General features: G+C 39.8%; 1 protein-coding gene across 13 annotated transcripts in view; it reads left to right on the forward strand.

Annotated features, from left to right (window-relative positions):
• Positions 1-26,364, forward strand: part of CSMD1 (CUB and Sushi multiple domains 1) — a 1,616,238-nt gene that overhangs the window by 757,811 nt on the left and 832,063 nt on the right. Inside the window, exon 1 of one of the 13 annotated variants that reach the window (XM_039529057.1) lies at positions 16,318-16,375. The exons of the other annotated variants lie outside the window; for them this stretch is intronic. The gene's annotated coding sequence lies outside the window, so the exon portion shown is untranslated. Of the gene's footprint in view, positions 1-16,317; positions 16,376-26,364 lie in introns of those variants that run through there. 13 annotated transcript variants of the gene reach the window in all.

Raw genomic sequence — 26,364 nt, forward strand, 5'->3', positions numbered from 1 at the left:
TTCAATATTTTCAAATATTCACAATATCACATATAATATATAATATAATAAATAAGAATAGTTTTAACAGTTTTTTTAGTTTCTTTTTTACATTTTTTTTTTTTTGTTTTTTTTTTTAAATTTTTTTAATTGTGTAATGGTGGGAAGTCCTATTGAGCACCTTTTCCTTTGATATAAATATTTAAAAAGAACCACTCGCTATTTCATTTCATGCTCATTTACCTGATGTGACAGGAAAAACAAATATGTTAATGTTCCAACTTTAAAACTTTCATATAGACACTTCACAAACATAGAAAAGCTGTGTGTAAAAGCTTTTGACATATATGCTTCCTCTGCCACTCCAAATTAATATGCATAATAATAAATACAATTTGTTACATTTTGAGTGTAGGTAGGCATAAGAGATTTTCATTCTGTTCTCAAATACTGGCAGCATATTGTGTTCTGAAATGCATTCAGTTTGTATTTTGATATAGTCTTGCGGACTAGATATACTTTCTTTCATAGTTTTCCTTTTTGTGCATATATCACATATAATTTTGGATATTAGCAAGGAATTTTTTTTCCCTGGTAACATTAAAGGGGATTTGAAGAGATTAGTGAAATATTGTATGCAATATTTAGGCCACAATCCTGAAAACACTAATGCAACCGAGTAACTTTATGCCATGAATAAATCTCATTGAGTTGAGACTACTCATGTGTAAAGTTACTCAGTATTTGCAGAGTCAGGTACTTAGATGATATTAGTCATGACTTTTTCAGATCAAAGCAAAGCCATTTTTTGAGGAGCCACCAAAATAGTTTTGCTACTAGTAGTAAATACATTTTCAATATTTTTTTTAACTGTAACCAAAGAAATAAGGAAAACACCTTTCAGATCTCAGCTGACAGTGTTCATACTAAGTTTTAGGTTATATTGGCCTTGCAAAGGAAACAGTCATTGACATTTTTACTATGCCAGTGCTACCACAGCACTATTATTGCAAAACAATGGCAGAAGGTATTAACCTTCAAAAATGACAATATATTCATTATGAAGTATAACTATAGTATTGGGTCCATTTTAGTTTTCATGAAAGCAGAAATGTCTCCAATAACTAGTGCTGTCAAAAGTAGATTATGATTTTGATAATAGTCAGCGTGTAAATGTTTAATTCTCAGTCATTTGACATTGCTATGCACTACCATATAGACTGTTAACAGGTTGTATACAATGGAATTCAACTTTCTGATGTATCACTTTCCATTTACTGAACTGAAGAGCACTACAAATAGCTCTGTATGGTGATGAAATGCTGTAATGAATAATGATACGAGCACATGGCCTAGAGTTCAAGGCTGTAACACACAGTAAAGACAAAGATTCTGTTATCTGGCTTTCAAGTGTTCACTGAGTAATTTGCTTTCAGTGAGTTCCACAGACATGCACTACATCACAGTTACACTCATGGAACGTGTATTACAAATAATGATTTGGTGCACCAAATTAAGGCCTTCTGAGTTGATACTATATAGTTCTATTTGGTGTTCCTTTCCACCACCCCCCACACACCATTTTTAAATTAATCATAATTTACTGGAGAAGGCCAAACATGTTGTCAGCATAAAACTTGACAAATTTCATAACAAATTCAATAAATTGTTTTTATGGGTCTTTCAAAAACATGCTTTATTTGTGAAGGGTTTTATAGAAAGATTAGTTCCATATGAATAGTTCATTTCCTTGATGTAATTGCCATTTTATCTTGTACGTTGATCTAGCAGAAAGCATTTCAGGAAGATGACAACACCTTAGGGAAATCTAGATGTCATGAAGGTATTACAAGTAAGATCATTTGTTAAAAGAAACTGGCTTGTTTATGTGCTGCTGAAACAATAGTTCAACAAACTAGTTTCTAGTTTTCAACCATGTACAATACATCTACAAATTAAATGGATAATAAGGCAGATTGCCTAATGATCCAGCACTTTTGGGGGGCTATTAATAAAAGCTCTCTCAGATAAAACATAAATAGCATTTTGATGGCAGAAATCTGTGAACAAAATTTGGCTCTGCAAATATCTTATTACTTTGAGTCACTGATGGATCAATGAAGGCAGATTGTATACTTATATGAGAGTTTTAGTTGACAAACCTTGTATATGCAGCAAAGAGTCCTGTGGCACCTTATAGACTAACAGACGTATTGGAGCATGAGCTTTCGTGGGTGAATACCCACTTTGTCGGATGCATATGAAGTGGGTATTTACCCACGAAAGCTCATGCTTCAATACATCTGTTACTCTATAAGGTGCCACAGGACTCTTTGCTGCTTTTACAGATCCAGACTAACACAGCTACCCCTCTGATACTTGAAACCTTGTATATGAGAACTTCATGTGAAAATAGACTAATGTACCTCACAATTGATACCTCATGATACTCAACAAAGAAATAAGGACAGACTGTCTCAAATACAATCTTTCTTGCAAACCTCCATATCCAAATTAAGTTTGTGTAAGTGCACCTGCTTGTGTCAGTTATTTCAGACATTACCATTGCCTTTTTTTATTCCTAAAATAGGTTAAGGGACTGAATGCTACTGCTATTGTAAGGGCAAGAATTTTCTTTATGAGCTAAATGCTTGATATATTAGATGTCATGTCAATAATGTATTTATTTTGCTTAACTGCCTGTCTGATGCCTATGACTCTTAACACTACTGTGAACTCCTTTACCCCACAGCAATCCCAAGCTGTCTTCTGCCACTTCTCTCTGCTTATGACCTACATGTTATTTCCAGTGCACCATAGGAAAAGGCCTTTTCAAAATATTTTCATTAGAGAATCTGAAGAGATTTGAATTACATTTTCTGCTAAAGTTTGATCAATGTTAAATCTTGGTCTCATCATTCAGGCAAATCTCCCATAGATTGCAGGACTGGACCTGTCTTTTTAAAATATAAATGGCTTACACCTTATATTAAGGGCTCATTTATAATAGCTTATATAGCATCAGTGGATGATAAATGTTTTAACAAATGGTTAATCAGAGTCCAGGAGATCATCAAGTTGTTTGTGTCCAGAGCTCATAACCTTCAGCTGATGTGCTTGCAGCTCTCTCTCTCTCTCTCCCCCCCTCTCTCTGTCTCTATATATATATGAATAATTTATACATTATATGAAAATGTAGCAGTCACAATATGGGTAACAGCACCTATTTTCCTCCTCTATGGTGCAGCAAAGTCACCCCTCTAGGCTTCTGGCTTCCCAGCCACTGCCTGTCGTGCATGGAGACACACATCTCTCTCCCTCTGACTGAAATAGTTCCTTGGTGAATGTTTCCCTACCTACACTGTCATAGCCCCAGTGAAACACAGGTTGCCTAAGCAGGCTTTTTTTTTTTTGCCTTCTCTTCTCTCTGCACAGCATAATTACCACAGTTAATCTGCCACACAGCACTTTCTAAGCAAGCACATTTTATTCTTAAAGTAAAAGCAATATAGGGACAACAAATTAAATACAATAGAAGAAGCTACACACATGCTAATATGTTTACCAGAGATCACCCCAACTCCAGCAAGACTGATAGGTGAGTACCCAACCTAGGGCTTTTGCTCTGGTTTCAAGTACATAACACCCTTTCTTCAGAAGCAACCCCACCCCTGAATCTGTGAGTGAGTCTTTTATTCAGTTTGGGGTGTCTGAAGAGACACTGATTTGGTAATCTGCCAGATAGTGTGTCCTTTTCTTGGGGTGAAGCTTCAAACGGTTGAGTTCTTGTGTAACTGAAGGAGTTATATTAGCATATTCCCTCTGCCTAGAGATTTCTTAGGAAACCCACTTAATTTTGAAAAGTTCACATTGCTTCAAAGAGTCCTTTGAAATTCTGAAGATTTCCCAGGGTTTATATTAGTCATGTCTCCTAGAGAAGTTACATCCAATTCCACAACAACACATACACAATTGCATTTTTAATACAATAGACCCCAAAGGTATTAAACTTAATTCAATAAGGTTTATCCAGGATACTGTAGGAAATTGCCTTATTTGTCACAGTAGCCTTAATATAAAGTGTGACCTATAAAAACATGCTTAGTCCCTAGAGGGAAGTGAACATCCACTGAGCATTAGATCTGGCAAAGTGGTGAGCATTATGGCCCTATGTAGCAAAGCACATGCTTAACTTTAAGATTGTGAATAGTCCTATTGAAATTGTACTTAAATGTTGTGGAGCCAGGTGGCCTTTTTGTTTCATTTGCCCTTTTAACTAACTTAGAGAGAGAGAACTCACTTGTTTTATTTATTTATTTTCTCTGCTGAATATTTCCACTTCTCTGTTGTTCTTTGAGAAGCTTTCTGTATAATATTGTTGAAGCTTTTAGTATTCATGGGATCTTGTTTTGTCTGTTTTCTAAAATGTAATTAAAGGGAGAAGTCTGCAGGTTCAATAGAATGCGTTTTCAGATAAATCAACAACTCTGCCAGAGTAAATTAGGCATCCAATCCCAAACTCCAGATATTTCAATTGGAACACTTATTCTGCAGGCGAGTGAGACATTTCTGTCAGAAACATAGTACATGTGGAGCTCTAATTGATCTAGTTTCCCATTAATACATGAACAAATCCTCAGTCACTCTTCTTTAACCAGTCACACAAAAAATGGCAAGACCTTCATTTCTCATGTATGCATTCATCAGAAAACAAAAATAAAGGATAAACAATTGTGACCTTTTTCACAGAATACAATTTAAATAGAGCCAACAGGAATTTCAAGGTATATCAGAATTAAATATTGTCCTTTCTGCAATGTATTTTCAAAATAAAACTTGGAGAAAAAGAAGGTTTAAGGTTCTGAATCTATAATGACAGAAGTAACTTTGAAAGGATAATAACTTAGCTAACAAATAGGAACCTAGAAATTGCCATTCTGGATTGGGCCAGTGGTCTGTCTAGTTCAGTATCCCGTCTCTAACAGTGGCCTTTGCAGATGCTTAAGAGAGAGGGTGGAACAACCCCCAAAGTAGGCACATGATGATCTAGCTGATCAAATGTCGTGAACACAGCTGAGAACAACAGTGACAAGTTTGCTGAAAGTCTTTCACATAGAGAAACAAATGATCCTAAGCAAAAATCTGTCATTCTCCTGTAAATTATCACTGACATGGTTTGGCCATGATTGTGGCTAACTCCTGCATATGTGTGAAGGGAGAGAGAACTCAAGACTTCTCCCTACTTGTGTGTAACTGTCTATGATCATCCTGTGATCATCTGCATGCTGGACTGCTTCCTTTTACACCACTCCTACATGAGGACCTAACCATCCTATCATTACACCTTTCCCTGAACCAAGCAGCAGAGGTAACTGATGATAGTGGTTAAGCTGCCATGGCTATGAAGAGTGACAGAGTGGCCAAACATGCCCCACCTGCTAGGCAACACGGGTGGTATTATGCCTCTGAGGCCATAGTGTCATCTGGTGCTCCTCTGCAGTTCTGCCAATGTGAGCCTGTAGCTAAAATACATAATACAACTCAGTATGCATATGCCAAAAGTTAATCTTAGGAAAGGAAAGTCTACAAAGTACATGAAAAAAGTATTTCACCAGGTTAGCCCCTCTTATCAGGTGCTATATGTATTTCTGCTTTGGCACATGATCATTAAAACTGGAGTCAGAATCTCTGATGAGTACATTTGTTTGTCTTTACATATTCATACATTCTTTTAATATGGAAAGGAAAACAAAAGAACCCAAAACAGTTCATATATTGTTGCTCAATCATTTTGAATTGTTCCCAGAACTCAGGTCATAGCATCAAAATAATAAAGCAGGGTAGTGGTAAAAACATTCTGGATGTGGCCATGTAAATCAGTGCACCAAACACCCGATATAAACTTGAGGGAAGTTACAGATTTGTGCTGCAGAAGTCCAAAACATCCACAGATAAATAGTGCCTACATAAGTAAAAATTATAGTAAAGAAAAATAGCCAAAGAAATCAGCCAAACTGATCACAGTGAAATAAAAATGAAATGGATGAGTCACTAAGATTCCACATTTCCCCCCCACCCCAAACCTCAAGCGGTGTGGTCACCATTAACATCAGCCTTTTCCCACATTTGCCACCCAGCGGCATATGAGTCAGTTTGGAACTACAGAGCTATGCCACAGCAGTGCTCAACATATACAGGTGGGGCAATGGGTTATGAATGTTAAAGCTGATATTCCCTAGTTTTGCTGCAGGACTTCTTAAGAATCTCAGAGCATGATTATTTTGAACTCTAACATCTTAATTTTGGGGGGCAAAGGTGTTGGAGCTTCAACAAAGATAGCCTTTATACAATGTCAGGTTTCAGAGTAGCAGCCATGTTAGTCTGTATCCGCAAAAAGAACAGGAGTACTTGTAGCACCTTAGGCCTGGTCTACACTAGGACTTTAATTCGAATTTAGCAGCGTTAATTCGAATTAACCGTGCACCCGTCCACACCAGAAAGCCATTTAATTCGACCTAGAGGGCTCTTTAGTTCGAATTCGGTACTCCACCCTGACGAGGGGAGTAGCGCTAAATTCGACATGGCTATGTCGAATTAGGCTAGGTGTGGATGCAAATCGAACTTACTAGCTCCGGGAGCTATCACACTGCACCACTCTGTTGACGCTCTGGACAGCAGTCCGAGCTTGGATGCTCTGACCAGCCACACAGGAAAAGTCCTGGGAAAATTTGAATTCCGTTTCCTGTCTGGACAGTTAGAATCTCATTTCGTGGTTGGACATCGGGGCGAGCTCAGCAGCACCGGCAGCGATGCAGAGCTCTCCAGCAGAGGAGTTCATGTAATCTCTGAATAGAAAGAGGGACCCAGCATAGACTGACCGGGAACTCTTGGATCTGATCGGTGTGTGGGGCGAGGAGTCTGTGCTTTCGGAGCTGCGCTCCAAAAAACGGAATGCAAAGACCTATGAGAAGGTCTCCAAAGCCATGAGAGACAGAGGATACAGCCAGGATGCAACACAGCGCCGCGTGAAAATCAAGGACCCCAGACAAGGCTACCAAAAAATCAAAGCGGCAAACGGACGCTACGGAGCCTGCCACCACTGCCCCACCAGTGACCATGGACTCTGACAATGGGACAGTGTCGACGGCCAGTTCCTCGGCGATGTTCGCGGACGGGGAAGATGAGGAAGGGTTTGTGGAGGATGAGGCAGGCGACAGCGCTTACAACGCTGGTTTCCCTGACAGCCAGGATCTCTTTATCACCGTCACGGAGATCCCCTACCAACCGTCCCCGGCCATTAACCCGGATCCTGAATCAGGGGAAGGAGCAGTCGGTAAGTGCTTTAACCATGTAAACTTTTATTCTTAATATAACAGGAATCTGAAGTATGTGAAAAGGAGGTCTCTCTATATATGGGGATAGAACAGAAATCCTCCTGGGAGATCTCCACGAAGCTCTCCTGGAGGTAATCGAAAAGCCTCCGCAGGAGGTTCCTGGGGAGAGCTGCCTTATTGGGTGCTCCGTGGTAGCACACTTTTCCGTGCGAGGCTTTCATGAGGTACTCAGGGAGCATTGCCTCCCCGAGCACGGCTGCATAGGGCCCTGGTTTGTGCTGGCTTTCACGCAGTATGCACTCTCTATCTCCTTCAGTGACCGTCCTCAGGGTGATCTCGCTCGGAGACTCCTGCATCTAATTAGGGGAATTACTGTAATGTTACGCCTGGTCCAAAGTATTTTAAAAAAATCTCCGGACAGACAGCATAGCAGAGACTCAGCACGCTGCTGCGTGACAAGCGTAACGGAAAGCCAAAGAATCAAATGGACGCTCATGGAGGGAGGGGGGACTGAGGATGCAAGGTATCCCACAGTTCCTGCTGTCTCCGAAAAGCATTTTCATTCTTGGCTGAGCTCCAAATGCTTCTAGGGTCAAAAACAGTGTCCGCGGTGGGTCAGGGCATAGCTAGGCAATTTACGCAGCCCCCCACCCACCCCCAGAAGGGAAAACAATCCTCTCTTGACTCTTTTACATGTCACCCTATCTTTACTGAATGCTGCAGATAGACACGATGGTGCAGCACTCAACACCAACATCCTTGCTCCCCCCACGCTATGGATGGCTGATGGTACAATATGGCTGGTATCCGTCCTCATCATCAGCCTATTGGCACACAGGGCAGTGCAAAAGGACTGGTAACCATGCCGACTACCATCTGTCAGGTCCCCCAGTGTCAGGTGAACCTAATTTTTCGTGGTAGATGGTGCAGTATGGCTGGTAACCATCATCATCATAGCAACAGGGGGCTGAGCTTCATCAGCCCCCACCCTTCATGTATAAGGAAAAGATTCAATTGCCCCTGGACTAACAGCAGGATGCTGGGCTCCTCTCCTCCACACTCCTTAATGTCCTATCTGGACTATCATAGCAACTGGAGGCTGCCTTCCACTCATTTCTCACTAACAAGTCACTGTGTCTTATTCCTGCATTCTTTATTACTTCATCACACAAGTGGGGGGACAATGCTATGGTAGCCCAGGAAGGCTGGGGAAGAATGGAATGAACAGGTGGGGTTGTTGCAGGAGCACCCCCTGTGAATAGCATACAGCTCATAATCTATGCAGGATCTGACACAGAGCAGCTGTGCTCTCTGGTTCTCTGATACAGTGTTTCTCTAGTACACTTGCCCATATTCTAGGCAGGACTGATTCTATTTTTAGATACCAAAAAGGAGGGATTGACTCAGGGAGTCATTCCCAATTTTGGCTTTTGCGCCCCTGGCTAAGAGCAGCCAGGGGCACTTATGACAGCAGCAAATGGTGCAGTGCAAAAGGACTGGTAACCATGCCCATCTTATTACCAATTTATGGTATGGTAGATGGTACAGTATCGCTGGTAACCATCTCTGCTGTCATGCAAAAGCAAAAGCATGCTGCTGTGTAGCACTGCTGGACCGCCTCTGTCAGCGGCATCTAGTACACATACGGTGACAGGCACAAAAGGCAAAACAGGCTCCATGGTTTCCACGCTGTGGCATCTGCCAGGGCAATCCAGGGAAAACGGGCTTGAAATGATTGTCTGCTGTAGCTTTCCCGGAGGAAGGGATGACTGACGACATTTACCCAGAACCACCCGCGAAAATGGTTTTTGCCCCATCAGGCACTGGGATCTCAACCCAGAATTCACAGAGACAGACTAGACTGTGTTCATTGTTCACAAAAATTTATCTTTGCAAGGAATTCACTCCCTTTTTCCCATCACACAGCTTCGACTGTCTCCAGACCTGCCACAGCATCCCCCTCACAGAGGCTGGCAAAGATTAGGCGGCCAAAGAAAAAGACATGGGACGAGATGTTCGCTGAACTTATGGGGTGCTCCCGAGACGAGGCGGACCAGCAGAGCCAGTGGAGGGAGACCCTCTCTCTGTACCAGCGCTCACACAGCGAACGGGAGGAGAGGTGGCGTGAGGAAGACAAGCAGGCGACTCAAACGCTGCTTGGACTAATGAGGGAGCAAACGGACATGCTCCTGCGCCTTGTGCATGTTCTGCAGGACCTCAGGCAGGAGGACAGAGCCCCCCTGCAGTGTATCTGCAACCGCCCTCCCCCGCCACAAAGTCCCATACCCCCCTCACCCAAAATAACCAGAAGGAGGGGCGCCAGAGGCCGTGTAAACTGTCACTGCACCCCAGCAGAGTGCTCAAGTATCCAAAAGCTCTCATACCCTAAATTTTGAGAAGTCCTTTCCTTCCCGCCTCACCCAAGCCCCCATCCCAGTTTCATCCCCTAACTGTCTAGTTGATAATAAAAAATACTTTTCTGTTAATTACTGTTTCCGTCATGTTCTTTTAGAGGAGACTGTGTTTGAAGTGGGGGAAGGGGGTTGGTAATTTGACAGGACAATCACCTTTACCAGGGTACAGACATGGGGGCAGGATCATCAGCAGGTCACACACACACACTGCAGTCAGTACGCACCCTGGTCAGTATGGGAGGTGGTTTGCAGGTTCTGTGTGGGTGGGGGGGTACGTGACTTTGTAGCGGGGGAGGGGGGTTACAGATCTCATGCAACGGTCCATGTCCTGGACCACAGAGCCACGCAGCAGAGGAATCTGTATCCGTCCTCCCCCGCCAAAAGGCCACATAGCCCCTGCACACAGAGTCCCAAAAAGGAGGGATGGCAGGCTCCGTTGAAACATCCAGTCTGGCACTGCAGACCGCTCTGGGAGCAGGAGCCTGTCATTCCTCGAGTTTACAGGTGGTCTTTACATCACTGCACACCCTACCCAGCACAGTCCGTGTCCCAGTTTCAACCCTGTAACGCAAAGTCATCAATAAAGAAACCTTTGTAAAGTTACAGTGGAACATGTATTTTATTTTTAAATGTGTGTTGGAAGTTGGGGAAGCGGGGTGGGCGGGGTATGTAACTGCAGATGCTAGTCAACAGTCACTTGGTAAAGAAACAGGGGCAGGTTCAGCTTCTCTGTAAAGAAACTGAACAGTCACAGGTCACGCTGCTCACTGCTCGCTGGTACTTGAAGAGTTCCTTGTCGCTGTGCAAGGCGCCTGCACAGAGCTTCACGAGCCAGGGCATTAGCGGGTAGGCTGGGTCCCCGACGATCACTATAGGCATCTGCACATCCCCAAGACTTATTTTGTGGTCCGGGAAGAAACTACCTTCCTGCAGGCGTCTAAACAGACCAGAGTTCCTGAAAACACGCACGTCATGAACTTTGCCTGGCCACCCGACGTTGATGTTGGTAAAATGTCCCCCATGGTCCACCAGTGCTCGCAGCACCATTGAAAAGTAGCCCTATTTCTCAGCAGCTGACTGTGGAAGAGGTGGACGATAAGGTGCGAGGAGTTGACAACGGCCATAACTGCAGCGGGATCCGTGCTCAAAGTGCTGTGGCGCCCGCGCTGTCACTGAGCAGAAAAGTGCACGAACAGATTGCCCGCAGGCGCTTTCAGGGAGGGAGAGACGGAGGGAGGGCGTGATTGACGGTTCAATGATGACAGTTACCCAAAACCACCCTTGACACATTTTCCCCCCCAGCATGCATTGGGGGGAAATCCCAGAATTCCAATGGGCAGCGGGGAGTGCGGGAACTGTGGGATAGCTTCCCACAGTGCACCGCTTCCAAAGTTGACACTGGCCCCGTTACTGTGGACTCACACAGTCGAACTAGTGTATTTAGTGTGGATACACAACTTCGACTTCATAAGGTCGATTCCACAAATTTGAATTAAGTTGATTCGAAATAGTCTTGTAGTGTAGACATACCCTTAGAGACTAACAAGTTCTTTATACAATGTGTTAATTATCCACTTAATTTAAAAAGGTGTTAACAAACATAAACCAAGATCAAAGTTTGAAACAAACTGACTTAAAAATTCCTTTCAGCTGCAATTGCAGAACTTCCATTGTTTTGTGCTCTGACAAAAGAAAGCACTCTGATTCAGGAAAGTGCTGAAATCCCATTGAAGGGGAAGTTAAATGTGCTTAAGTGCTTTCCTGAATAAGTGTTTTAACTCTTGTGATGTCATTATTTCAGTCATTCTCCAGTTCTAACAAATAATATTACAATGCAGATGATGTAAATTTATTTTAAAAGAATAACAAACACAAAAACCTTTCCAGTTTGAAAAAAGACAGAAATCCACTTTTTTTTAAATGGCAGTGATCTCATTGTATATATTTATAAGACATATTGCAGAAACTTTGTTTCATTGGTTACATTGCTAATAACTGCACACACAAATAATCAATATTCCTGGCACTGTGTAATTTTTTTCAGTTTTCACAGTCTTCATTGCTGAAAGGGATCTGAGGTACCAGGGAGATATCCAGTTCAGATATTTGAAAATGCTCTGGCACGTCTCTAGTGTTTGACTTTTTTCTTGGATTTAATTATAGAGCTGGATTCTAATCTTGCTTAAAATGGATTTAGATTGGTGTTACACCACTGACTTCAGTGGCATTGCCTCTAGTTTGTCGAGGTGCAAGTCAGCTCAAGTTAGGCCCCTTGTGTTCAGCTAAACATATATGCTTTCTCCCCCCTTACTCCAAATGAGTGGCTCATTTTTATAACAATGTAAGAATGGCCAATGGTCCATCTAGCCCAGTATCCTGTCTTCCAACAATGGCCAGTGCCAGATACCTCAGAGGGAATGAACAGAACAGGGCAATTTTGAGTGATCAATGTCCAGTCCAAGCTTCTGGCCATCAGAGGTTTAGGTATACCCAGAGCATGAGGTTGCATTCCTGACCATTTTGGCTAATAGCCATTGATGGACCTGTCCTCCATGAATTTATATAATTCTTTTTTGAACCCAATTAACATTTTAGCCTTCACAACATCCCCAGCAATGAGGTCCAGTTGGTGTTTGATCTCAAATATGCTGCTAATACATTAATAATGCATGTTTTGCAGCACATTGTGAAGAATCCATCACTTTAATAGTCTCAGCTGTAAATCAGAATAAAAGGTGAACAAATTCTGTAGAACATTGGGCTATATATCTTGTTTCAATCATTTGAATACTATCTGTGGTATATGTTCATATATTTTTTCTGAGGTTGTGTAGAATGAGTAGCAGTGGGTTTCACCTAAGAAGTTCAGTATACTCAAACAGGCTATATTTGGCAATAAGAGAACACCTGGTTTCTCTGGATAGTTCTGTTCCTGGTATTGCATTCTTTTAAAGATTTTTTTTTCAATCTATGAAAAATATTCAACACTGTCCTTCTGGGGCTGGGGGAAGAGGGGAGGAGGAAAGAATCATCAGATTAATGTCTTATTATTTTGTAAGAGGTAAAAATGGTATGAAATCCCTCATTCTGCTTAGTATATTTTTGTGATGATATCCATAACCATTTCTAAAGTCCCCACAGTTTAAATAATACAAATATGCACAGAATTGTTTGAGCCTTATTAGAATATGTGAACAAAGTTTTGTTATTTGTTTAACAGTAATGCCTAATTTGAGATCCAGGCCCCTTTATGCTAGGCATTATACAAATACATAAGTAAGAATAAGTCTTTGTCTCTGATATTTTTTGCTCCTTTTTTTTAAATAGGAGGAGTGTGGTAATGTTTATTCAGTAAATTCATATTGCATTTTACTTTACATAAAATAACTGATTACCCTAAGTGATTACTGACTAATCTCTTGTAGCTGGTCACCCTGCATGCAGTGCTTGTGCTGGTTTGGATGTTGACACAATGCCATGGGCTGACTGTTCTCTCTTGTGTTTGTCTTCAAAGCAAATCTATCTTGTTGGCAGTGGTGACATACAATTATACAGCAAAACAAATGTTTGTTATATTTTCTATCTTAAATCCTTGTTGACCCTAGAAAGTTATATAAAAAGGGAAATAACTATACCTTTATACCCAAGTATAACGGCATTCACAGTAGGTCTTGTATCAGTATAACTATATCAGTAAAATCACACCTCCGACATAGTGGTATCAGTCAAGTTTTCAAGTTTAGACAAGGCTGCTGAGATTGACTATTTCTTTCAGATATGGACCTTACTGTTGAGATCCATGTGTTTGTAACTTCAGGATTAGACTACTGCCAAATGCTATTTGTAGGCCTACGCCTTGATTCAATCTGGAAACTGAGGCCTGATCTACACTTAAAAGTTTGGCCAGCATAGTTATGTCAGGTAGAAGTGTGAAAAAATAATCACACTATTAACTGACATAACTATGTCAGGAAAAACCTAGTGTAGACACAATTATACCAGCAAAAACAAAAGTTATTTTGCTGGCACAGCTTATTTCATTCAGGGAACTGGTATAAACTATATTAGCAATGGAACTCTTGCTGGTAGCAGTTGTGTCTCCACTAGGAGGGTTCGTTGGTGTACATGTATTAGCAAACTATATAGTGTAGCTAATGCTCAAACTGGTGCAGGACATGGCAGCTCACATATTGAATGGGATATCTAGTACTCTGAGATCTGCAGTGGCTGCCTGTATATTTACAGGTGGAGTTCAAGGTAATGTTTTTGATGGGAAACTTGTCTACTTGAGAGGCCACTTCTCTCTCAGTGCCATACTGCTGCAGCTATGATAAGCAGAGGTGATCAAACTGGAACTCTCTTATTTATAAAAATGAGAGAGCTGCCTGTAGGGATTTCTCCACAAGGCACACTCAGCTTAGGAACCAACTATTTGGTGCAAAAACATCTGCATTTGATATTTAAGGGAATGTTCAAAGTTTTTACCAAAGTATTAGAGCAGGGAATGTGTACAGTTTGAGGGAAAGAAGATTTTGTTTGGGTTTGATGTCTACTGTGGTTAGCTACATTTTGTTTGGGAGGATTTGGAAAACTATTGGTTTTAATTTTTGTTCTGATTGTATTTTTTACTTTTGGCAAGGACCCTTTTATTTACATAGTTCCATTATAAATTGAAATAAACTATAAAAACCTCTCCCTATATACTGTATGACCTTATGACCTCACTGAGAGCCCCAGGCAGCCGAAGAGAAAGGTTTAAAAAAAATAAAGACACAAGAAGGAGAAAAACAAAATGTGGAATAAGAAGCAGGTTCACCTATCTCTTATGCCACATGGATATTAATCTAAACTTATCAGTAGGGTTGACATAAAACCAAAATAAGTCCAAAAGATAACTATAAGCATGTCCTATAACATATAATCATTTAAACATTTATGAACCTACCATAACTTAATACGTTATCTTGCATGTTAAATAGACAACCCTTGCATTTTCCAGTGGCTCCTAACTACAAGAACACATAGGAAACACCAGTGAAAATGTGTGAAAATGATTCCTATATTGAGCAAATTCTGAGCCCATTTGGGCATGGTGCTGAGCATCCTTAGCTAACATTGCAGTGGAAAGGAATTTAAACAGCGTTCATCTTCTTACAGGATCAGGCCTTCTATATGGTACTTTACCCTATTGTTTTCCCTATTTCTGTATTTTTTTCCACAGAGTGGTTGCAATATTTTAGATAAAATTCCTTACAAGATTTTAACCAATAATAGGCGTTGTGAGTGTATTGTTGTTCATCATCAATATATTTTCTTTCTACAACAGGAATTTAGTATGCCGTTATTTGTGATTATATTATTTATACCACTCTCTTGGAAGAATTATATTTGATGCCAAATGACAGTTTCATACAATTATGCATAGAAACCCTATTATATTGGCTGGGGGAAGTGACATCCTTCCTGTAGATTCTACTACTGACACACTGTAAGGGATTCATTAGTTACTGGAGTAATTAAAAGAAGAATGAATTTTTTGTGATGTTTATATTTAGCTTCCAGAGTAAAGTTAAAGTAATTTTCAAGAGCACTGTCACTTTTTCTATATATTGGTTATATTATTAATAATCATAAAACAATTTTTCAACAGCTCCTGACAATTATAGTAACTCGAATAGTCTATGGCCAAGTCTTCCTCTCAGATATTCATGTGTAGCTCCAATCAGTGGGATTGTTGCATGTTTATGTAAGAGCAAAATTGTCCAGCCACACCAGAAGACAGACAGGGGGCAATGGATGTGGTTTAACTAGGCCACAACTTCATGCACTTAAAATATCTATTTGGGAGTATGCACAGTGCAGGTGACCATCATTTCCTGAATCATTTCCACATAACCCCCAACCTTGTCCCAGCATTCTGTTACTGGGACCTCACCACCATTCCCTCATATGAGATTAAAGGGGAAGGGCTATAAAAGGAGGGGGCTAGGCTCTTCACAGTTCCCAATGCAGGAGCCACACTACCCCTCCTCAGTTCTGTTAAGAGATGCTTTCCTTCAAATCCTTTCCAATCCATTTTATGCTATAACCACATCCCTTCCTTAACAAATACCTTCAGCAGACATTTGCCCCAAGTTATACATACGAAGTTGTGACATTATAACCTAACCCCCCTACTCCATGCCACTAGCTCCCATATCTGCTGTGGAAAAAGTGGAAAAAAAGTCCATCCCACTCCAGCCAATCTGGTAGAGAGGGAAAATTCCTTCCCAGCCCCCAAGGAAAGAGGCAACTATCATAATGCTCAGAGTGGATCATGAGGAAACCCAACCTGTGTGCAAATTTCATGGTGGGTGCCCAATTCTGGTTCAAGAGGGGTTCTCCATGCTTGCATTGGGTATAAATACCTCCCCACTCTTCTAGTCAGCAGGAAGGGTAGACCCTCTCCTGACCTGGCAACAGCTGCTTCCTCCCTGCAGCCCTGTCTATCTTTGTAAACTTTCCCTTCCTCCTGCTCTAACCTCATTGCAGGGGGAGCCATTAAAGGAGCAACATCTCTTTTCTTCTGGTCAACTGGACAAGGCCCTTCCCTCCTCTGCGCAGAGACTGTGGTGAATGCATTTGCTCCTTCGTGAGAGAGAAGCCCAGGTTAATGATAATGCCTAACTCTTACATAGTGCTCTTCATTCGTAGATCTCAAAGCACTTTACTGGAAGAGTGCAGATATCAAGCAGAGGAAAACAAGCAACATATTTATGGTTATTTAAATAAACAGCATATGTAAAGAGTGGTGCCAATCAGCAAGTTAGGGATTACATGTGGAATTGGGCAAATTTTTTTCAACTTAATTTTTTTATATCTCTAATTTTTTTATATAGAATTTGCCAAATTGTCACAAAAAAAGTACAAAACCCAAACAAATCAAAAATACTATTTGACATTTTCAAAACTAAATGTTTTGATTTGAAAAGACTTTTCAGTTCTAAATCTACTTCCATTTTATTTTTTTTTAATTAAAAAACACAAAAGTGTTTTGTTTTCGGTCGAATGAATTGTTTTTCCAAAATAATAATTCAGGATGAACTAAACAACAAACAGAACTAAAACTAAACAAAACAGAACTAATTTTTTCTTTGATATCTTTTTCAGTACAGCCAGTGAACTGAAAAATTAGTTATTCACATAGCTATACTTAGAGCTGGTAGGACTTATGACACTGGAAGGCTTTCAGGAAAGACGTGGATGTGCAAATAGTAAGAGCATTCTTCCAAATTAGCTCAGGAAGGTCCTCCCAATAAGGGGCAACATAGCAGAAGGCATCAGTATGTTTATGTAAGCAGCTAACCAATAGGCAAATTAGGCTGACGTCCCTAGCATAGTGGGTGGAGTGTGGAAGATGGAGGAGAGCAGAGATTTACAGGGCATCATTCAGATTCTAAGAAACTTTAACTTAGCTCAGGGTAATAGTCATACTCATATAAACGAGCCCAGTTTCCTTCAGATATGAGAGTCCAATGCCTTGTCTGTACTAGGTAAACAACCCTATAATTAATCCCGCAATGCCAATGGTAGCAATATTGGTAGTTTTCTTGCAGGCAAGAATCAGGGCTTTTTTAATACCATGTCATCTAACCCTGTGCCTGAGCCTTATGTATATGGCAGCTACCTTCATTTCTGCCACCTCCAGAGATGCATGGGAGGTGAATTACATGTCCCAAATTTCCCAATTGACTTCAGCATTGAGCCCTAATGCAGGTAGGCTGAGCTGGAGCACCCATGGGAAAAAAATGATGAGTGCTGAGCATCCATCGGCAACCCCCCCACCCCCCGACCAGCTCCTTTAACATCCCCCTAGTGCCTCCTGCCTGCCATGATCAGCTATTCCATGGCCTGCAGGAGATGCTGCGGGGAAGGGAGAGGAGTGACGGCTGGACACGCTTGGGGGAGGAGAAGGGAGGGGAGGGGTGTGAGCATGGAGTGGGGGTGGAAAGAGGCTTGGCGGGCGTGGAGCCTTAGGGGAAGGGGTGGAGTGGGGATGGGGACTAGGGCAGAGCGGGGGTCAAGCACCCCCTGGCACATTGGAAAATCAGCGCCTCTGGCAGGTGGTAGCATTTTATTCTATTCTGTATAGGTTCTAATCACTTTAGTATTGGAGCATGTGACATGTAACAGGATAATTATAATTCCAGAAAGAAAGACACCTGCTGAGTTCTAACATCATACAGTATCTGATCACAGATTATATGTTTGATTTACAATATAGTACTTGTACCCAGCAAATGAACTGGCAAAATAAATGAAATTTTTAGTCAGTAAATTATTTCCTTTCCCTCCCATCAATTTACTTTTGATGATAATGTAGTTTAATCAGAACGAAGTACAATCGGCTTTAATTTTAGTGCAACATGCTGTGTTTCAAAGGCTGAAATTTATCCCCCTGAGATTTTTCCCACTGACTAACTGCTACAGATCAAAGGAACAATACATTTTCCTGGCCTTGCATAACCTATGCATGACAATCTCTAAGTTCTAAGAAGGGATAAAGAAAATATTGGATCAAACCTGAATATGAAAAACTAATGAATCAATGGCATATATCTGTAATGTAAGCTGTATATTTTGCAGTAAAACCTGATTGTCTTGCTGTTTTACAGAGCACTACTCTCAGTTCTCTCTGCCAACTTCTTTTAAGATATGCTAGTGTCTTTACATAGATTTACAGATTCTTTATTTAATGAGGTACAGTGTCAGGTTGAAAATGTAGGACCTATTATCTATCACTGAACCCCCAAGGCTCTAGTCCTATTCTAACCTTTTTGTACAAAGCATGTAAACACCAACGTTTGAGGATTTAATACAAAACTACATTGCTCTTTGGTATTTAGTCTCCTGATGAATGGATCCAGAAACCTTTAGTCTTACTGCCACTGTAGTGTTTTGACAACACCTAAGTGTGTGAGGCAGACCTAATCAGATAAGTGATCACATATAAAAATGTGTAAGTCCTATTGTGTTCCAGTAGAGAGATAATGAAAAATATATAAGAACCAACTATTAGAATGAACAAAATGGGCAACTTTAAGTACAGTAAGCAGTGGAATTTCTGATAATAACATCCAAAATTTCTTCAACTGCATGAACGCGCACACACAATATTGTATCCTATTATGTTTCATTTATGCAATTCCATATATTTCATTTCATTTTCCCCTTTTTTTTGTAAAATGCCTCCATTCACTGCAGTGTTTGTAAAGTAAATTTTTAAAAAATATGACCAATTAAAAGCATTTGGCATTAAAGAAAACATGTTAATCATGTTTAATATGGTGCCCCCAATCATAGACCAGGACACTATTGTGCTAGGCAATGTAAAAACAGTTCAAATAGAAATTATTTCAGGGAAGTTTTATGGCTTATGTTATGCAGGAGGCCAGTCTTGATGATCATAGTAGTCCCTTCTGCCCATAGAATCTAAGAAATACCTTGAATGGTGCCTTGAAATGTATTAACTACTTATGCTAAACAATGTGTTCCACCTTTTATTTAGCTGTGACACTGAGTAAATTTTCCAGACCTGAAGAAGAGCTCCATGTAAGCCTGAAACTATGTCTCTCTCACCAATAGAAGTTGGTCTTTTTTTAACCTCACCCACCTTGTCTACCTAACAAAAACTCCTACCCCAAGGAACTCACAATCTAAGAATAAGACAAGAGTCATCAAATGAACGCAACCAAAAGAGAAGGGGAGCAATGGTAACAATGAAGTAATACTGGTTGCATAAACAGCAGTGTCACTGAATACCACCTGCTTAACTGTTGTCAAGCTTTCTTCAGGCATCAGGGCAAAAGAGAGTTTTATGGATGGATTTGAAGGAGAAGAATATGTTGCTCACATACAGCATTTTGTCCTCTTACCTTCAATTAGCTACTTTTCTCTTCATGTATATTGGTCTAGGTTGTACCTAGCCTTGCACAAATGTGGGAGTGTGGGTAAGAAATCTTTCCTTTTATTCTTTGTCCCTGCACAGGAGTACAATGTCAATCTCTGCGTTCTTAGAGTATGGAGGCTGGGAAAACCTAGCTCTGATAAAGGCACCAGAAATCCTCTAGCCAGTCCTTCCTTCTCTCTACACCATCCAGTGGAGATGAGTGAGCATAGTGGATGTGTGCGCTGCAATGTGTAAAAAAGAAGTTGCAGGTGGGGCTACATTGTGTGAACATTTCATGTTCAAGGTGTCGTGCCCTATCTGAACAGAATGCCTCTACAAGTCACTGCTGGTGCTCTTTATTCTATCAACACAGGCTGTGGCTTAAAGCCAAAACCCAGCTCATATTGTATAGTATCACATGGCAAAAATAAGTCAGAGTTACTTAAAAATGGTATTTCTTGTCTTGATACAAAGCAAACTAGCTCTCAAAATCATTTATAATAGGAGGGGATCCTAATGATCTCTTGGGAGATAGAAGCTATCACCAAGAGTCTTCTAGTCTGATTCTTCTTGTTGCCACATAATTGTGGCTGAGTTCTTGATCTTTAGTGCTCTTCAATATAGCTCAGGATTTCACTTGCTAGTTCTCAAGAAGATCATATCCACCTCTACTCACTTATGTAAAAATACAAAATGTCAAAACGAATGTTTGTGGGGTTTTTCAACACAAAAATCTTGGCATCATTGATTTGGGTAACAGACTCTCATTTTAATTATAAGCCGAGTCTTAGTGAATGTCATAAACCCACAGTCTTCACACCAAGGTGCAGGAGTAGCTACGAAATGAGCCATGCTAATATACTCTGAGAAGTCTTTCTGAGTATTCATGTTTAAGAACAGAACATTTAAACTCAGAGTTCAAGAAAGAAAATGATTTATTTTAAACTTTATTTAAATGTGTGATTGTTCACTATCATTTATATTATGGTAGCAACTAGATTGTTCAGTCAGGGCTTGGGATCTTGTTGTGCTCAGTTGTGTATACTACTAACAAAAAGACAGTGCCTGCCCCAAAGACCTTACAAACTAAGTAAAACATCTGTGTACATTTACACATATATAGTACCTTTCAGCAAGAAAGATCCCAAAGCATTTAACAAATTATATACATGCAGCATGTAGTGACTTCTATAGCAGAGGCTAGTGGACAGCAGGAGCTCCATCCTGCTCCCATTGAAATCAATGGCAAAACTCCCAGTTGGCTTCAGGTGTGTAGGATAGTGATCCTGGTGCATGGAACATTGCATAATAGAATGGGAGGGGAAACTCCAGCCAATGACTCTTTGTCAAAACCCCTACTCATAAAAATGTGTTGATGTCAGCTCTGTGTGGAGATATAAGGCCTGAGGTTTCAAAGTCCTTTTATAAAACAATGCTATCCTTACTTGGGATGTACATTCATTTTTAGGCAAATTTTGGAGCCTAAGCAAAATGGTAGTGTATGTGAGGGTTTTTGTTTTGTTTTTAAGAACAATACATCTCAAATATCTTTGTTCTTAGGAAGCTACAGCATATCATTATTTTAGCTCATTGACCTTAATTCACCAATAGACAGCATTCTTATTTTTGAGCTGAGTTTGCATTTACATTTGACAATTGCTATCTAAAGTAATGAAGGAGTGTGCTTGTTAACTGAATAATGCTAAGCAAGCATTTGGGCAAATATGTGATAATTCTTATAACAACACATATTGAATTAGAGAATAAAACCAGAGTCTTTCCTATGCTTAAAAAAACAAAAGCAGGAATACTGTGCAAAGCAGGGTCATAACTATCCATACTGGTATAAAAGGGTTGCTGCAAGCTAAAGTAGTTTGTGAAGCTGTTATATAACATTACACAGTATGAGATAACATTACATATTATGATATATTATTTACTATGTTTCCCTGTAGCTGACCATTCACCTTAGGTACTTACATTACCATAGTGTCTGCACTCCTCACAGTCATTAATGCATCATTCTCATGACAGCTCAGGAAGTTGGGAAGTATCCCCATTTTACAGGCAAAGAGAGGCTAAGTGACTTGCCTATGGTCACATAGGAAATCTGTGGTAAAGCAGGGAATTGAATCCAGACTTCCCCACTCCTAGGCTAGTGCACCAATAGCTGGAGCATCCTTCCTATTTGTTGCATTTATGCTTGTTTTCAAGGTCTGTTCCATTGTCTGGCACTTTTGTAAAATAATATCCTGTTCCAAAATCCTGAAGAGTGACTACATCGAACATTTATTGAGCAGCTGAGTTTGTGAAACTAACAGCCAAGAGGCTGAATATATAAATACCTCAAGGACCATCTGCTTCCTGTGCCCCTCAGGAGGCCTCTGAGTGAGCCCCCTCTGCCCCACGTGAAATGAAATACACATGTAATCAATTAAGCATGTCTGACTCCAGGCAGTGTTGTGAGTTATGAGCCTATAAGCAGCTCTGTTGTACCACCGCCCTCACCATATACATGTGGTATGGATTTGGCATAGGCCAGTACGCATGCTTCTCCTCCCCATCCTTGCACCAAAACTGAGCCAGGATTGTGACAAGGTGTGTTAGTCTGGATCTGTAAAAGCAGCAAAGAGTTCTGTGGCACCTTATAGACTAACAAATGTATTGGAGCATGAGCATGCATCCGACAAAGTGGGTATTCACCCACGAAAGCTCATGCTCTGATACATTTGTTAGTCTATAAGGTGCCACAGAACTCTTTGCCGCTTTTACAGATCCAGACTAACACGGCTACCCCTCTGATACTTTAATTACTATGTAAGTCTCAGTAATAACTGAGTAGTAACTGCTTGTCTTATGATCCCTAATACAAGAATTAAATAAGCCCTGCTTCTTGTCATCTGGTACTTTACCATAATCAGTGAGCTATCAAAAATCTCTGCCCATGGCTTTTCTATATCCTTAGCTATCTCCTAGGCATTTCTGCTACAAGTCAGACAACATTAATCACCTGACAGTGTTGCACAATATAATGCTTCTAGAATAGATAAAATCAATGGAAATAAGCAATTTAATTAGTCATACAATATTTAGTGGAGTTTTTTGAGAATTGTGATTGCTGAGTTGAAACAACAGCATGGAGAATACATATGCATAAGCTTATTTTAGCCACATTCATGAAACTTTTTATAAAGTGAATGTCTTGCATGGCTTATGTTGTTACAACGTACAAATATTATGTATATGATCACAGTTTTACATGGACCAAAGAGTGGTTTGTTTTCTTTGGTGCAGTTGACATAACCTGTTAAGTAACCCAAGAGTTAATTCAGAATTTCCTCCCAAGAAATTGCACTGCCTCTTCTCTTTATAATGATAGATACCTGACGTTATCAAAAAGGACAAAACACATTATCATGGGCACAAAAGAGTTGGCATGTCATTAAACTGCTCCTCATCGGCTAATTTAGGAGCTGATGGAATAAATGCTGCAAAAATCTTTTCAACCTCAAAGGAAGGAAAGTTAATTCTATGGCTACTATTGATGGACTCATGACTAATTGAAATAGGCAATAATGATCAGGTGTAGCATTTTATGGAGCCTACTGAGATAAAAAGCAGCTTTTATGTTGTCATTTTCATGCTTTGCCAATCTCCCCAGTTCTTTTCCATCTGTTGTAATATTCAGACTTCTTAGTCAACGACTGTTCAGCTGATTGCAGATTCCTTGTGTTTATTCTCTCGTGTAAGTGTCCTCATAATACAACAGCAAATTGTCTTGGGATAGTCAGTTGCTTTTTTTCACATTAGCTTAGGGGAATTAAAATGTTCATTGTTGATGTAGAGACTGATTCTTCAGACCTTGCAAATCCAAGGTCAGTGGGAGTTTTGAGTGCACAAAAACTGTAATATAACCTAAAGAGTTTAATAGGTTGTTTTGTTTTTTAATGTGAAAGTTGCAGAGAAATGTATGATTGCATTGCCTTTTCTAAAAATCATTTGTTTGAAACCTGCTTGACAACAGTGAATTAAATAATAAGTTTATTGCTATTTTCCACCTGAAGAAGGGACCCTTTTTGGCTCAGAAACACATGCACTACAATTTGTTTGTTTCATAAAAGATAGCACACTACCTACGTTATACACTTTTTTTCCCTCAAAGAAAAGGCCAATTACAATTAATATAGCTACAAATATTCTCTGCTTACCAATGTTTCTCATAACCATATTTTCATAAGAGGTGGGTGGGGAAGGCATAGTTTTTTCTGAGTTCTTTTCTACACTTTGTTGATTTCAACAAATATCTTTTTTGCATATTCTTGGAATTTAAGAGGTTGGAAAATATCAATATTAAAAATTGCTGTAAGTATGCCACTTGAAGAAATTAAAGCAACTTTTTACAGTGCACTTAGACGAGAAGCCTTTCAGAATATCTACAATAAATATAAAGTTAAGAAATCATACTAAGCAATTAAATTTTAGTTAAAATTACATTTGAAATGAAAAGGCAACAGCAAAATAACACATTTTTTACTGTTGATAAAAATAAAGTAGAGTAGGTAAGATAAATGCATTTTTTTCTTTCAGTTTAGAAAACATATTGAAAGAGCAAGAACATTTGCTTCAACATCAAGATTTGCACTAGGCAAACCACAGACTAAAATTACTGTGGACTATGAGAGCTTTGGTATAATTGAAAACAAAATAGTTCCTAGTATCAACTACTGTATAATTGCAGTGCACTAGGGATAATCTAGTAATATGATTATTATTTTGACAGAATCCTAAAGTGTGTTAGCAGCTATACAGTAAAGTCAAAGTCATTGCCCCAAAGAGCTTTCAAATTTAAAGTCACAATTTTGTAAGCTGATCCACATGGACAGATCCCCTGATGAAAGCATGCAGCATTTTCTCCCATCTTCGATTCCTGCAGAAACCCTTCCATTGAAGCTTTGTGAGGAACCAGCTCCACTCGAGTTTTTCAGCCAAGGGAGCAGAAGGGATTAGACTAGAGCAACACAATTTTACAAAACTCCATTAGTTTCCATTGTGAAATACCATTAATCTTTTCTAAACCTAGGACACCACAGCTTTAGTGGACTTAGCCAACGGCAGACTATCCATATTGATGATGGGATAGGATAACATGCTACTACCATGTAACATGCTAGTGGAGCAGCAGGTAGTAGCCAACCCACCCTGCAGACACCTTTGCAGTCGGTGGACTTCCCATTCCTGTGAATGTGCGTTCTCAAAATCTGAACAACGTGATACAACTAGTCCCTCAACACACTTTCAGGTCAAACTCAGAGTTTTCTGTCCCACCTCTTCCCACAGCTATCTCCATGGGAAAGGATGATTTGATCCTAAGAACGTGTCTGTTGCTGGTAATATGAATTAAAATCTTTAAATTTCTTTGTCACTGAGATTCTGTTGTTTATTTTTCAGTTAGGAGTGTTTCAATAGGAACCGACTAAATCCAGTATGTTAACTGTTACTTTAAACCTTCTTACAAGGAAGAAAAGCCAATTTAAATTAGCAATGCAGTAGAACCAAAGACAATCGGAAACTGCTGAAAGCATGACTAGGAAAACCCATGCTCTATGCCAGTAACTGTTTTTAGTGATGCTCAGGAGTTTTCACTTGCTGTAAAGAAGAGGAAACACTTCCTCATTTGAAAAGTGGTAAGGGTGGGAAATAAAGCATTTGTATTGCTGTTCCCTTGGCAGCTCTTACAGTTAAAATAGATTAAGGAAACAATATTTAAAGATTGAATTTAATTGAGTTTTGGAGTGAAGTAGTTAAACAAAGTCATACAGTGACAAACTATTGAATGCCACATTGCTGAGGGCTAAAAGGACTCTCTTAATCAAACCATTTTCTCCTGAGGCCAGCTATAACTTCTGCAGGAAAGGCAATTTAAGAATACAGCTTGAGTTTTTGATGATTTCAGAGCACTTTCAAATGATATGGGAATAGGACTGCATATCTTGTTTGACAAGTTGTGAGAGCCACATGGCCTTGAAGAACTATATTTTTTTTCTCTGTGATGACTTGAAAAATCGAGGATTGCTCTTGGATCTTTTACAGCGTGAAAGGTGAAAGTTAATACCATTTTGGGAAAAAAATACTAGTTATAACATCTGACCAAAGAGCTGTCCATCTTTACATGAGAAAGTAATAGACGTTCTGTGGGTGCCTTTCAGGAGGATATAGTGGACAGCTGACAAATGCTTTGGGTGTTTTTTTTTTCTTTTCTAAACAAATTGTGAACAGTTCTAGCTTATGGGGAAAAGTTAAAAAATAATGATCTTGACATATCTAAAAGTGAAACTAATGAGTAGCTATGCTCATTAGGTAGAAATACACACACACACACACACACACTATTATCTAGACATTATAAGAAAATACACAAACCTATAACCTAGTCAACTATTTCCCATGCAGTTTCAGAAGGAAGACAGAAATATTATTTCTATATGGGAAATGGTTAACTAGCTTATAAGTTTGAGTATTGTCTTGTTAATATCTAGGTGAAAGCTTTCGCTCGGTTTCTTCGCATGCTAAGTCAAACAATGAGCTTTGCATTTACTTCTGAAATTGGTCAGTTACATGGTCACTATCATTTGTGACTATGAAGATCATAGTCTATGTCAAGCTGCTGTGGAAGTTTTGTGCTTTCCCCTGTCAGGCAAAAGGTTCATTG

The sequence above is a fragment of the Mauremys reevesii genome, linkage group 3 (genome assembly GCF_016161935.1).
Source record: "Mauremys reevesii isolate NIE-2019 linkage group 3, ASM1616193v1, whole genome shotgun sequence".
Taxonomy (NCBI): domain Eukaryota; kingdom Metazoa; phylum Chordata; order Testudines; family Geoemydidae; genus Mauremys; species Mauremys reevesii.